Source organism: Clinocottus analis, unplaced genomic scaffold (genome assembly GCF_023055335.1).
Source record: "Clinocottus analis isolate CAN_PGR_092001 unplaced genomic scaffold, fCliAna1.0.p SCAF_5, whole genome shotgun sequence".
Taxonomy (NCBI): Eukaryota; Metazoa; Chordata; class Actinopteri; order Perciformes; family Cottidae; genus Clinocottus; species Clinocottus analis.
Window position 1 is genome coordinate 21,595,251 of NW_027176207.1, and position 15,000 is coordinate 21,610,250.

General features: G+C 48.2%; 1 protein-coding gene across 1 annotated transcript in view; it reads left to right on the plus strand.

Moving 5' to 3' along the window:
• The window catches only part of LOC137802196 (neuronal PAS domain-containing protein 3), a 218,638-nt gene that overhangs the window by 1,660 nt on the left and 201,978 nt on the right, over positions 1 to 15,000 (plus strand).

The window sequence follows — 15,000 nt, forward strand, 5'->3', positions numbered from 1 at the left end:
CACAGCCGCCGGGGCCTCCGAGAGCGTCCCGGTCCTCTAAAGACGGCAGAATAACGGCCCCATTGTTATTTAAAGCAGGACTTCTGGGCTCATGTCGGACCCCCGGACCCCCACGGGGGGAGGGAGGGGAAGAGGGGGGAGGGAGGAGGGGGGGTGTGTGTTTGGGTAGCGGACCTTATGTTTGTGTCCAGACGCGTGAGGCCGGGATTAGAGTCGAGGTCTGACATGTTTTCTCTGGTGGAATTTAACTATGTCGTCATGTGGCAGCTGGGAGGGTGTGTGTGTGTGTGTGTGTGTGTGTGTGTGTGTGGGGGGGGGGGGGACCCTCCGAGGGCCCCCGCCCCTTATGTTGGAGAACAACACGGAGGCCTGAATGTAAACTTGAGCAAGAAGGGTGGGATTGTTCGTGCCGCAGAGCAGTCTGAGATCCTGCCGTCCTGTTTCTACCCCGTCCTCCTCTTCCTCGCCCCTTTCTTCCTCCTCCCCCCCCCCCCACCCCCCCCACAAACCACAAACAGCTGGGAGCTAATATGTTTATACATCACGCTCCATTATCCCCGTCTCCTCCGGTTCGGCCGCTCTCGGTAAGCGGGAAGCCGGCGGGAATCGAACCCTCCTCGGCGTCCAGAGACGAGCCGTTGAAGCTGATTCATTTCCTTCTGAGTTTGTTTGTTTTTACCCCCAAAAAAACAAACAACAACCCGGCTTGGAGCCGCGAGGCCCCCGGGGGTCAAACGCGTGACCTCTCAGGAACAAAAAGGTCGACGTCGTTGCGTTGCTTCGTTTCTTCAACGACAACGAAGCCGAGAAGCTTTTTCACTTGGATGCGTCGGTCCTCCAGAGCCAACGAGAGAGTTTCAGCTGATCGGAGGAGCCGGCGCCTCCTCTCATCTCCGAACCGGCTCGTGACGCCTTCAGACCCGCAGGTCACGGTCTCCCCCCCCCCTTGTCTCCTCCCCCCTCGTCTCCCCCCTCCCTCCCCCCTCGTCTCCGGTCTTTATTTTCCGCCACAGCAGCGCCTGTAACTCCCGTGTTTGTGCGGAGGAATACCCAGCATGCCTCTGACCTTGAGAGGTCATTGGTGTCGGAGAGGAGGGAGGCGTCCAGCCGCCGGCGCTGCCGCCTCGGGGGCTCGTCGCACCGCACGCCCGCCAGGTTACACTGAATTATACACCCAACCATACGAGAGAAAGAGAGGAATTTAAATGAAAGTGGAGGAGAAGAAAAAAAAAGAGCAAGAGTGTCCGGGATCTAAAGGAGTGAGCGGTGTGATTTAGATTTATTACTGATGTGCTCTGAACAAACTCAAGCCTCCTTTCATGCACACACACACACACACACACACACACACACACACACACACACACACACACACACACACACACACACACACACACACACACAACATTCTCTCTTATAATAATCTAATGATAATAATAAAGATGCAGCACACAAAGTTGGTGCTATTTTTTTGTAATTTTTGGAAGTGAGACGTTCTGCTGTGATGTGTTTATTATGACACTGGAGGAGTGTGTGTGTGTGTGTGTGTGTGTGTGTGTGTGTGTGTGTGTGTGGAGGAGGAGGAGGATGGAGGGGGGGGGTCTGATTTACAGGGCAACCATCCAAATAAATCACCCAGCAACCCCCGCGCACGCTGCACTGATAGTGTGTTTTTATTTATTTTGTATTTTAGATGGTTAAAAAAAGAGGAAGATATGGAGAATTAAATAACACACATACACAAACTCACACACACACACACACACACGCACACACACACACACACGCACACACACACGCACACGCACACGCTGGCTCCAAACGGAGTGGCGTCTTCGCGCCGGCTGGAGGGAGAACACCGGAGATGCGTGCCGTCCTCCCCCCCCCTCCCTCCCGCCAGCAGCAGCGCAGGAGCCGCTGCCCGCCCGCGACGCTCCGCCGCGGGGTTTGAACGCTGCAGCGGCGGCGAGCATGTAACGCGCCTGTTCGGCTGCTTCTCCTTCTCCTTCTTCTTCTGCTGTGTGTGTGTGTGTGTGTCCTCCGGAGCGCATGCAAGGAACAATTTCATCCGTATAGTGCCCAAAAGCCCGGAGCGAAGAGGACGGAGCGGAGCGGCGGCCGGCAGCGGGAGAGCGGCAGCGTCCAGCCCGGGTTCCCCCTCACGCCGCTCGGCTTGCCTCGCTGCTGCAGCCCGGTGCTCGCCTCCACCGCCCGTTGTTTCCACGCTGCTGAGCGGCGCGCACGAGACGCACGGACACACGCACGCTCGCTCTCTCTCGCTCTCTCTCGCTCTCTCTCTCACACACTCACACTCTCTCTCACACACACACTCAGTCACACGCACACGGACATGGCTTTGTCTTAACACACCGACCATGACGCATTGCTGTCAGGGTGCAGCGCACCGCCGCGCCGCCGCGTCCCGATAACAGCCCGAGGAGAGAGAGAGAGAGAGAGAGAGGGAGAGAGAGAGAGAGAGGGAGAGGGAGGGAGGGAGGAGAGAGAGAACAGAAAGTAAGAAATCAAATAATTGTTGCAGGAAGATGGCGCCCACCAAGCCGAGCATTCAGCAGGACCCGACGCGCAGAGAACGGTAACGGGGCTTTTGGCATTTTCTCCTCCTCCTCCTCTTCTTCCTCCTCTTCCTCACTGCATGTTTGCGGCGTTCAGGGACCCCGCAGCCCGGCGGGAGCACCGGCTGTCTGCGCGGCGCTTTGCGTTTTTTTTTTTTGTATTCTGAGCCTTGAAGGTGTCAGGAAGGAAACGCAGGTACCCTTTTCTTTTTCCAGAGGAGAGTCGAGGCGTGCGCGTGCGCGCGTACGCCTGTGTGTGTGTGCGTGTGAGTGTGTGTGTGTGTGTGCGGCTGGGTAACAGGTCGGCTGGCTGAGGACTGTCCTTGCGTGTCGCCTCTCCTCCTGCTCCGCGCGTGCGTGTGTGGAGTCACGCGTGTTAAGGGATGTGTGCATCTCTTTTTTTGGGGGGGGTGGACGCGCACGTGCGCGCGCGTGCAGGTATGGGAAGCCATGCAGCGTGTTGACGCTGCGAGCGAGCAAGGTGTGTGTGTGTGTGTGTGTGTGTGTGTGTGTGTGTGTGTGTGTGTGTGAGAGAGAGAGAGAGAGAGCGTCGAGGAAAACATGTGCATCCATCGATGACAAACCTCTGTGTGTGTGTGTGTGTGTGTGTGTGTGTGTGAAGGGGAGCTGCACTACTACTGCTGTGCACAGTGTGTGTGTGTGTGTGTGTGTGTGTGTGTGTGTGTGTGTGTGTGTGTGTGTGCGCTCAGAGGCATTAACAGGAAGTCCTGGTGTGAGGGTGTTCCTGTGACCTCACCGCTGGTTCACTGCTCTCACTGTCCAGGTGGAGATGAGAAAAAAATGTATTTTTATTATGTAAACTTGTTGTTGTTGTTGTTGTTGTTTTGCTTTCATCGGTTGGACTCTGTAGATCTGTTCTCTGTTCTCTGTTCTCTGTTCCCCCGCTGAGGAAGAGGAGAACGCCAGTTCTTCTTCCTCCTGTTGGAGGACAGCGTGTCGCGTTGGAAAATATAGAAAAATAGTTCCATTCGTCCGTCTTCACCTGTTGAATCGGAGACAATCGCACAACTTTGGTTCAAATGTTTCTGCTTCTGCACCTGCTTTCATTCACACACACACACACACACACACACACACACACACACACACACACACACACACACACACACACACACACACACACACACACACGTTATGCTCACTGCTCACCTGTTGGGTTTATCACCGTCACGTCTGAGTCTCTTTGTGTCACTTTTGTTGTTTCAAGTGTCTTTCTGCCTCTGTTGTATTCTGCTGGACGTGTGTGTGTCCTGGTTGTGTGACTTTGTTGTGTGTGTGTTGTGATGCAGACTGAGGTCGCCTCACACACATATCACCGTGTGAACATTTGGCAAATATTGTAGAAATGCTGTTTTTCTTTCACGCTGCCACAGTGTTTCTGCCGACCTGTAATTATTTGGCAGGACTCAGGTGTGTGTGTGTGTGTGTGTGTGTGTGTGTGTGTGTGTGTGTGTGTGTGTGTGTGTGTGTGGGCCTGTAAACAGTGAAAGCGGCCCATCAGACAGCAGCTGTGATGGTGATGAAGTGACTTTTCACTCTGCAGCTCAGTCAGATCTCATTTCTTCTCTCCTCCACGGCGCCCGGCCCGCCGGAGCTTTCTGGCGTGTTTTTTTCCGGCTAACGTGTTTTTCCGGCTAACGTTCCAGCGGCGCCCGTCTTCGGTTTCTGATCGTCTTTTCTAAAATACACCTCCTCCTTCACGGGAAGCTTCTGAGCAACCCAAAGTGCTCCGTTGCTTTAAGGGAAGCGTCGTGGTTTTGTGTTGAAGAAACGACAGAGGAGCCGCTACTAAAGTACCCGGGTAACGTGACACTCGGGCGGCGTCCTCCTGGAGGAAAGCAGCGGTTCCTTAGGCCGTTCTGTGTCTTTAGACGTAGCCTTTTACGGGCGGGTGGAGCAGCGGGTGGTGCTCAGTCCACTGATGCTTCTGTTGGAAATCATCTTCTCAAATTCCCTCTTCTTCTTCTTCTTCTTCTTCTTCTTCTTCTTCTTCTTCTTCTTCTTCTTCTTTTACTTCTAACTTTCACTCTTTATCTTGAACATGTGCTGCATGACAGTAGAGACGCGACTTATCCAACTGAAAGAGGGAGGAAAAAAAATAAAAGATTTGACAGGAAGGTGCTGTAACTTTTGCTTCTTCCAAGGCGTCAACTTTTGCTGAATTTCACTGTATTTACAAAGAACACTGTATTTACAGAAAACACTGTGTTTACAAAGAACATTTTATTTACAGAGAACATTTTATTTACAGAGAACATTTTATTTACAGAGAACACTGTGTTTATAGAGAACATTGTGTTTATAGAGAACATTGTGTTTATAGAGAACACTGTGTTTATAGAGAACATTGTGTTTATAGAGAACATTATGTTTATAGAGAACACTGTGTTTATAGAGAACACTGTGTTTATAGAGAACACCACATCACGCTGGAGAAATGACTGTATTTTAGCAGCAATTTGTTACACAATGACTTCATGTGAATCTTTGCAGCTGCGATCACGTTTGAATGTGAGCTTCAAGTTGGGCAACGTGCGTTGCATGGTTTCTGTGCTGGTAGATGGTTGCGTGGCGGTAGATGGTTGCGTGGTGGTAGATGGTTGCGTGGTGGTAGATGGTTGCGTGGTGGTAGATGGTTGCGTGGTGGTAGATGGTTGCGTGGTGGTAGATGGTTGCGTGGTGGTAGATGGTTGCGTGGTGGTAGATGGTTGCGTGGTGGTAGATGGTTGCATGGTGGTAGATGGTTGCGTGGTGGTAGATGGTTGCTTGGTGGTAGATGGTTGCGTGGTGGTAGATGGTTGCGTGGTGGTAGATGGTTGCGTGGTGGTAGATGGTTGCATGGTGGTAGATGGTTGCGTGGCAGTAGATGGTTGCATGGTGGTAGATGGTTGCGTGGCAGTAGATGGTTGCGTGGTGGTAGATGGTTGCGTGGTGGTAGATGGTTGCATGGTGGTAGATGGTTGCGTGGCAGTAGATGGTTGCGTGGTGGTAGATGGTTGCGTGGTGGTAGATGGTTGCGTGGTGGTAGATGGTTGCGTGGTGGTAGATGGTTGCGTGGTGGTAGATGGTTGCGTGGTGGTAGATGGTTGCATGGTGGTAGATGGTTGCGTGGTGGTAGATGGTTGCATGGTGGTAGATGGTTGCGTGGCGGTAGATGGTTGCGTGGTGGTAGATGGTTGCGTGGTGGTAGATGGTTGCGTGGCAGTAGATGGTTGCGTGGCGGTAGATGGTTGCGTGGTGGTAGATGGTTGCGTTGTGGTAGATGGTTGCAGAGACCGACTGCTCATCCTCAGGTGAGAGCGAGCAGCAGATTAACAGCCGGCTATTTGCATACGTGCGCTGCCAGAGAGCGGAGAGCAGGCGGAGGGGTCAGAGGTCAAATGTATGGAGCTGAAATTACACTTCACGGCTGTCCGGCCTTCACTTCCACTGATTCCCGCTACAAAGAGGGGTTTTTATCCTTTAATTTGTCCTGAGCCGAGGAGGCAGGAAGCTCCGACCTGACGGCAGGAGAAGAAGATGAATTCATGAGACGCATTATCTGATATTACCTCGGCCTTTCTGCTCGCCTGCTGGAGGTGAACGCTTCTCAGCGACAGTCTGCTGCTCTCGGCTTACGTCTCTCTGAGAGCTGAGCGCCGGATTTATGCACAGGCTGATTTTAGTGGATTTTTTTCAGGAAAGGGGGGGGGGGATTTTTCCACAACAGGTGGCACCGTTTTGCAGTATTTGAAAGCCCCGAGTAAGATATCTGCAGCGACGAGGCGACGTCCTCTCACTCTTTTTTTTCCTCCCCGGATGAAGGCGGCGTGCGTGTTCTGGTTCTTTTTGTGACATTCAATCTCCTGGATCTCCCGGGCGGGTGATTGAACACACCGTCGCCCGCGAAAAACACCAAACCGTCGGCTTTTTCATCGCTTGGATCCCGATCCTCTATCAGCTTATCATCAAACTGCCGGCTTGTGTCCGTTTCGAAGGGCAGAAAAGCAGATTATCTGAGCCGCACATCAAGAAGTGTACAGCCGCTGGGTCATGCCGGACAGTTACAGATCAAGGACAGAGTTTTCTGAAGGTAAACAGTCCAGAACTTCAAAGATACTCTTTGTTTTTCTCATTTAAAGCGGAGAAGGCAGCCATTGGTTTCTCTAAACATCAGGAAGACATTGGAGCTTGATGAGCTTCATCCATCTCTCTACATTTATCTCTCTTTTGTCAATGCTACCAGTTCAATCCTGCTAAAAATGAGAATCCCATAACAACCTCTCTGCATGGGAATTAAGAGTCAGACCTCACAGCAAGAGGTCCAAAGACATGCAGCTCTAACTCTGACTCCTGCAACCGGCTCCAAAATAAGCCGTTGTAAATTTAAACAAAACTACGTAGAAACCCGATCAAAGCCACTCGGTTAGATTAGAAACGTCACACAGTTCGGCTTCAAATGACGCGTCCGTTACGTCCAATTTAAGGACGTTAAATCAAAATATACGTCGTCGTTGGCCTGACCAGAGGTCTCCTGGGTGAAAGTCCCAGAGCGTTTATGTTCAGGCGACAGCGCCCTCTAGTGGCCGGTGTTACGGAGCGACAACAACAACCATGTATTGTGGGCATGTCGCCAAAATGGCCACCTTTAACAGTTTGTTTAAACGTTTACCGCGTGGTTATTATTGCAACCCAGGTGCTGCGAAATTTCCCTTGAAGTGTAATCGACGCTGGATGTTTTTTTTCAACAATTCATCCAAACACGATGAGTTACCTGACGTTTGAGGCGGACAACGAGTCTTTTAATAGAAAGTTCGATGCGTTCAGGCTCCTGTGCGACCCAAAGGAATCTGGAGAATCACATTTTTTACTTCATAATCTCAGATTGTGACCTCGTCAGTTCTGGAAACGTATAGTGGGCGTGTCGCCCAAAACGTCCGCCTTTAGCAGTTTGTTTAAACGTTGCCTGCGTGGTTATTATTGTAACTCTGGTGCTGCGATATTCCCTTTGAAATGTAATCGACGCTGGATGTTTTTTTTCAACGATTCATCGAAACACGACGAGTTATCTGACGTTTAAGGCGACGTTCTGCAGAGTTTAAGCCGGACTACGAGTCTTTTAACATCATGTTCGATGCGTTCAGGCTCCCTGTTGGACCCGAAGGAATCTGGAGAATCCCATTTTTTACTTTATAATCTCAGATTGTGACCTCGACAGTTCTGGAAATATCCAAATAGTGAAAGAAGGGAACTCGTGTCTGCTGCTGTGAGAGTTGACCCCGGATCAGACCGAGGTTTCACCGGCAGCCGCATCGGCCTACGAAAGTCTCAGGTGTGTCCTTGAACGCACCATCGAGACCGAGACCGGCGTCGTAACTGCGTCGAATGGAGGGAGAAGAAAGGGGGAGGAAAAAAAAAAGGTGATTAAATCTTTTATTGTGATGAATCGTCTCTCCGCAGAAGGTTTCTTGTCTCTGCAAGCTGCTTTTTGGCCGAAGCGAACAGAAAGCGACGGCTGCCTGCGAGGAAGGGAATCAATCTAAAAAGTGATGGTTTGTTTTGGCAATAAAGTGTACACATTTGTAGGTAATCCATCTATTAATTTCTCTCCTCGTCCATTCATCTTCTCCTCCCTCCAACGCTCCATTCTGCCACCATTTACTCCCATCCATCCATCCCTCCATTCATCTCTCCATCTGCTCCCCTCCCCCTCCATCCAGCGCTGTGTGTGTGTGTGTGTATAAGTGTGTGTGTGTGTGTTTTCTGCTAAAGGCTGTCAGGCAGCAACAGCGTTTTGGCTGAGCTGCTGTTTGTGGATCTATTTCTGGGGGCATTTCAGCGGCGATAGGCATCTGGAGGAGACCAAATTAATTTCCAGGTAGCGAGAGAGCGAAAGAGAGAGAGAGAGAGGAAGTGGGGGTGGGAGGAAGAGGAGGAGGAAGAGGAAGAAGACAGACTTCATAGCTGACTGCACAAGCGCTCCCACTATCAGTACACTACAGCGGCTCTGGGGAGGAAGATGAGGGAGAGGTGAAGATGATGGAGAGCCGGACCGAGGAGACAAAGAGGTGGACACTAAAAGCAGAAAGGAGGAGATATTGTATGATGGAGGGTGTGAAGGGAATTAAAAACAGAGGTTCAGATGCGGGAAGAGAGCCAGAGCGTTTACGATCAGGTCACAGCGCCCTCCAGTGGCCGGTTTTACGCAGCGACGACGTCCAAAACGTCCGACTTTAACGAACAGTTCATTCAAGCGTTCGCCCGCGTGGTTATTATTGTAACCCCGGGTGCTGCGATGACGTGGAACGTAAGTTCGTCCGGAAGTGACAGCGCCCTCTTGTGGCCGATGTTACGGAGCGGCGCCGCACAAAACGTCCGACTTTAATTCGCGGTTTGTCCAAGCGTTCGTCTGCGTGGTTATTATTGTAACCCCAGTGCTGCGAAGACGTGAAATGTACGTTTGTCTGGAAGTTAACGTAGAAGAGTCGTCCTCGTCAATCAGCGACACAAACAAAGGCGGCCTTTTCAAAATAAAGCTGCGTCTTCCAGGGGAAGCTACTCGGTTACGTCGAGGCGACGCGACATCTCCGCTCGGTCACTTTGGTGACGAGTTGCGGCCGATTTATGTGACGTTTGTGTGTGTTTTTGTGTGTTTATTTCAGCCACCTGACTCTTCCTCTGCTGAAAGAGAGACGGATTAAGAGAGAGAGAGAAAGAGAGAGAGAAAGAGAGAGAGAGAGAGGGGGGGGGGGAGATGGTTTTGGCCAACTTTCAGAAACAACAGAAAAACCACAAAGCACAAAGTTGGCTTTGTCTCCCAAAAACACCCTCCTCCCTCTTCCTCCTCCTCCTCTTCCTCCCCCAAGGGGTGAAATAACACAATAAAATGTCCCATTAGCCCGCCGTGATGAGTGAGAGACACACACACACAGAGAGAGAGAGAGAGAGAGAGAGAGAGAGAGAGAGAGAGAGAGAGAGAGAGAGAGAGAGAGAGAGAGAGAGAGAGAGAGAGAGAGAGAGAGAGAGAGAGAGAGAGAGAGAGGTCTTGGCAGCGGTTTGGTGGTTTTGAGGTTTTTGAGCTCGGCCAGATCCTGACGTGTTGTTAGGAAACAGCTCGCGACGCTTTAAACAGCCGGAGAAGAAGAAGAAATAAATCTGTTCCCGAGGTTTTTTTTTGCGTTTGTGTGTTCGTGCGTTTGTGCGTTTGTGTGTTTGTGCGTTTGTGCGTTTGTGTGTTTGTGCGGCTCCCCTCTGTGATTCCTCCAGATTGGTTTTGTAAAGACGGTTATCAGGAGGAAGAAGAGCAGCAGAATGTCTGAGTGGAAATTGCTTTCTTTCTTCTTTTTGTTCTTTTTTAAACTGAATCTACATGTTTGAGACGCGTGGAAACGTCTCCGTGCAGCCGTTTTGTCACCAACAACAACAACGACCTGTAAATAAATAAATACATATGTTCAGACACGGACCTCTGGGCCCATGGAGGAAATGTATGAAAATGTAAATGCAGCAATGCTTTTCTTTTTTTTCTTCATTTTCTACAAATGAAACAAGTTGTTTGTGTTTGTTGTTTGTGTTCATCACTCGTTGTGTTCTCACACCGAGGGAACAACAGCTTCACGGGAACTTCAGTTCATACGTCTGAGGAACGAGTGAATGAGTGAGTGAGTGAGTGAGTGAGTGAGTGAGTGAGTGAGTGAGTGAGTGAGTGAGTGAAGCGTACCTCATGCAGTGATCACATGACAGGAACTCAGAGATCGTTTAGTTTCGTGAAGTGTTGTTTTACCTTCAGATTCTGCTTCAGAACATGAAACCAGCTGCTTCTTCCTCTCTTTTCTCTCTTCTTCTCATCCCTCCTTCCTGTAGTTTCTCACTCCTCTCCTCTTCACATCCCTCTGTCTTCTCCTCTCATTTCCTTTCCTTTCCTCTTTCCTCCTATATTTTCTCTCCTGTCTTCTCTTATGTCCTGTCTTCTCTCCTCTTTTCCTCTCTCCTCCCTCTCCTATTTCCTCTCCTGCTCTCCTCCTATCTTCCTCTTCTTCTCCTCCCCTCCCCTCTCCTCCTCCTCCTCCCCTCTCCTCTCCTCCTCTTGTAGACAGAGGATGTAATCAGCTCAGACCTGCTGACTCGGCAGCTTCCTCAGGACCAATATCTACCTGTCCTTGAAAACACACACTTCAATTATACGACACCTTAGATTGGTTAAAACACACACACACACACACACACACACACACACACACACACACACACACACACACACACACACATACACACACACACACACACACTATATTATTACTCTTTCTCACTTTTGTATTATTTCTTTCTTCTCTTTCTCTGTCGTTCCGTTTTCTCTCCTTTTGTTATCATCTCAACTTTTATTTCACTTCATTAAATTCTCTCTCTCTCTCTCTCTCTCTCTCTCTCTCTCTCTCTGTCTCTCTCTCTCTCACTCTCTCTCTGGTGTTGATGCTTTCAGGTGTTCTCAGTGACTTCCTCTCAGTTGAGCAGATGTCTTCATGACCTTCAATCCTCTGAATGTTCTTCTGCAGAGGAGCTTTCATCTTCTATCTTTCATCTTCTATCTTTCATCTCTCATCTTCTATCTTTCATTTCTCATCTTCTATCTCTCATCTTCTATCTTTCATCTTCTATCTTTCATCTCTCATCTTCTATCTTTCATCTCTCATCTTCTATCTCTCATCTTCTATCTTTCATCTTCTATCTTTCATCTCTTATCGTCTATCTTTCATCTTCTATCTTTCATCTCTCATATTCTATCTTTCATCTCTCATCTTCTATCTTTCATCTTTATCTTTCATCTCTCATCCTCTATCTTCTATCTTTCATCTCTCATCTTTTATTTTTCATCTCTCATCTTTTATCTTTCATCTCTCATCTTTCTTCTCTCATCTTCTATCTTTCATCTTCTATCTGTTTCCTCTTTCCCCTCTGGAAGTCGGTAACATTGTTGTCACTCACACGGCTACATTTAGTTCCTTTTAGTTCCTTTTAGTTCCTTTTAGTTACTTTGTATTTCATTGTTTGCTTGTTTTTGTTGATGAATATTGACGGTAGTTTTGTTTTCTTATCAGATGTTAAAGTTTACTCTGAAGCCAACGCAACAGTGATGATGTCATTCATTCATCTATCTTTTTATTCTTCTCCTCTTTTTTTGTTGCATATCGATACAAAAACATGAAGAATTTTTTTTTTTTTTAAATGTTTAAAAAAAAAAAAATCCTTTTCACAGAAAATTTCAGACACAGAAAAAGATAAAATACAAACAAGTATTGATGCAAACAATAACCTGTGTGTGTGTGTGTGTGTGTGTGTGTGTGTGTGTGTGTGTGTGTGTGTGTGTGTGTGTGTGTGTGTGTGTGTCTGTGCAGGTGTGTGTGGAGTACAGGAGTTAAACCAGAGCTGTAACATGTAGATTAGCCAGCTGCTCTTATTGTTGCTTCAATCCCAAGAGGAATTATTTGGAGATTAATTTTCTGTGTGTGTGTGTGTGTGTGTGTGTGTGTGTGTGTGTCCGGTTGCCAGGCCAGGTGTTGTAGCGTGATGATGATCTGCTGCTCCTGTTGTTACTCTCTCTCTCTCTCTCTCTCTCTCTCTCTCTCTCTCTCTCTCTCCTCTCTCTCTCTCTCTCTCTCTCTCTCTTTGTCCTGTGTGTTTGATACGAGCCTCTGTGTGTGTGTGTGTGTGTGTGTGTGTGTGTGTGTGTGTGGGTGTTTTCATCATGTTACAATATGTTTATTGATGCATGTGTGTGTTTTTTTTCACGACATGAAATGTCCCTCTCACTCCTCCTCCTCCTCCTCCTCCTCCTCCTCCTCCTCCTCCTCCTCCTCCTCCTCTTCTGCCTCCTCCTCCTCTTATTCCTCCTCATCATCCTCTTCATTCCTCCTCTCATCTCCTCTCCTCAGCTCTCGTGACCTCTCCTCGTCTCCTCGTGGCCTCGGTGCGGTCACCTATTTCGCCCCCGTAGGCAGGAAGGAGACCTGAGGGTGAAATGACTATTGATTAATCTCTGTAGGACAGGGGGAGGAAGAGGAGGAGGAAGAGGAAAAGGAGGAGGAGGAGGAGGAGGAGGAGGAGAGGAAAGACTGAAAACAATCTCTATGTTTTAGTTTATTTTGACTCGATCTTAATAACACCGCAGAAAATAGTTCCCCAACTAAACGCTACAGAGAGCAGCTGCTTCAGGAAATTACTGGCAAACTGTGGTGTGTGTGTGTGTGTGTGTGTGTGTGTGTGTCAACCTGCTGAGCGCTACATGGTGACATTTGGGAGTAGACTGGACCTCATGCTGATCAGAGATGAGAGCTCTTCAAAGAGCTGTCAGACACACACACACACACACACACACACACACACACAACACACACACACACACAGACACACGCAGAAGTGTAATTTGTACAAAATGTGTGTAGCAGTGTTGCAAATGTGAATTTGTTTTGGGAGTTAAATGTGATTTTATTTGTTTGTTTCTTAATTTATTAGAAAAAGCAAAAACAACAACAACAAACAAAACAAAAGTGCATCTTGATTTCATTCGTTGCTTTCGGTTTGTTTGTGGAATACACAAAATACATTTTCATGAAGCCGCTCAGCCCCGCCCCTTAAGCCCCGCCCCCTCCGCTCAGCCCCGCCCCCTCCGCTCAGCCCCGCCCCCTCCGTCTCCTCATCATCATTGCTCCTCCATGATGGATCTGCTGCGAGTAATTTCATGCACGTGTCCTCCGGTTATTGATGTCTGTACTTATTCACCCACTTGACTCCTGCCCTCACACACACACACACACACACACACACACACACACACACACACACACACACACACACACACACACACAACAACACGCACAGGCAGCGCTGTGAATCCTCATTGAATCTTTCTGACCTTATTTGTCGACACCTGAGCGCCTCTTCTTCTTTTTCTTCTTCTTCTTCTTCTTTTCTTCTTCTTCTTTTTCTTCTTCTTCTTCTTCTTCTTCTTCTTCTTCTTCTTCTTCTTTTCTTCTTCTTCTTCTTCTTCTTCTTCTTCTTATGAGGAAGAGGAGGAGGAGGAGGTTGAGAGCGTCCGTTGATCCAAACTCATGAATAAAACATGAGTTTTTTTCTTCATATCTCAAACAGAGCTCTCGGTATTTCCAGCTGATGTTTTCATTTTCTGTTAAAAAAGAAGACAAAAACAACTGCTTTTCATGTCCGATTAGGATTCAGCGTTCAACTCTTCCGTGCGAGCAGGAGAGATGAAATGTAAATGTGTGTTTTGGTCTCTCACGTCGTTTGTAAAGTTGTGTCTTCAGGAAGCAACAGAAGCAGCTTTGTTTCTCGTTTGATCTTTAAACCCGAGCAACAAATCATCAAAACCATGAATTACAACTATATCCTTCCATTTATGTCTGTCATACCGTGTGTGTGTGTGTGTGTGTGTGTGTGTGCGTGTGCGTGTGCGTGTGCGTGTGTGTGTGTGTGTCTGTGTGTGTGTGAGTGTGTGTGAGGTCAGTGAGGTGACGCTTGAGCTCTGTAGTTGAACAAATTGAAAGCCAGGCTAGTATCAATCACTGTGAAGCCGTACTTAATTGTTCCGGACACACACACACAAACAGACACACACAAACAGACACACACACACACACCACAGCGACACACACATCCGCCAAACAAAATAGTCCCCGACAGAAACTCCCCGTTGCCTCCAGTTTGTTAGATTCAAAGCAGTGAACATGAGTTTGTCGTCCTCAGTAGGAACCAACGAGCTGAGAAACACACAGGAAGTCAGACGGTGTTGAGAGACGGACTCACACGTTGTGGGTCATTTCTACTGAAAAAACAACAATAAATTCATTTAAAAACACATAAACAAAGTGTGTATACATTATATAAAGATGCATTATCCTCAAAAAACATTAAAAATATACAGAATAAACTAATATAAAGGGACGTAATATTGTGAAAAATTACACATAAGTTGTGATGATCCGCCTTCTTTCTCTCTCCTGTCTTCCTGTCACTTCCCTCCATCCCTCCATCCCTCCCTCCGTCTGTCTCTCTGTTTATTGGCAGCATATGCTTTTCTGCGTTGGGCCAAATTAAAGGGAGATTCCATTAATTTTTCAGCGTGGCTCCTCGGCCCCGTCGAGGTGAATTTGCATTTCTATCTCGCAGCTTAGCGGACGCTCGTTAAAAACAGAAATGCTGAAATTGTAAATTGCAGAAAGTTTTTTTCTTCTTCTTCTCCTTCTCTCTCTCTCTCTCTCTCTCTCTCTCTCTCTCTCTCTCTCTCTCTCTCTCTCTCTCTCTTAGAAAATCAAAGTGCAGTCACACTTTTTCCCCCTCTCCTCAACACACACACACACGCACACACACACACACACACACACACACGCGCGTGCTGTCGTACACAAACACACAT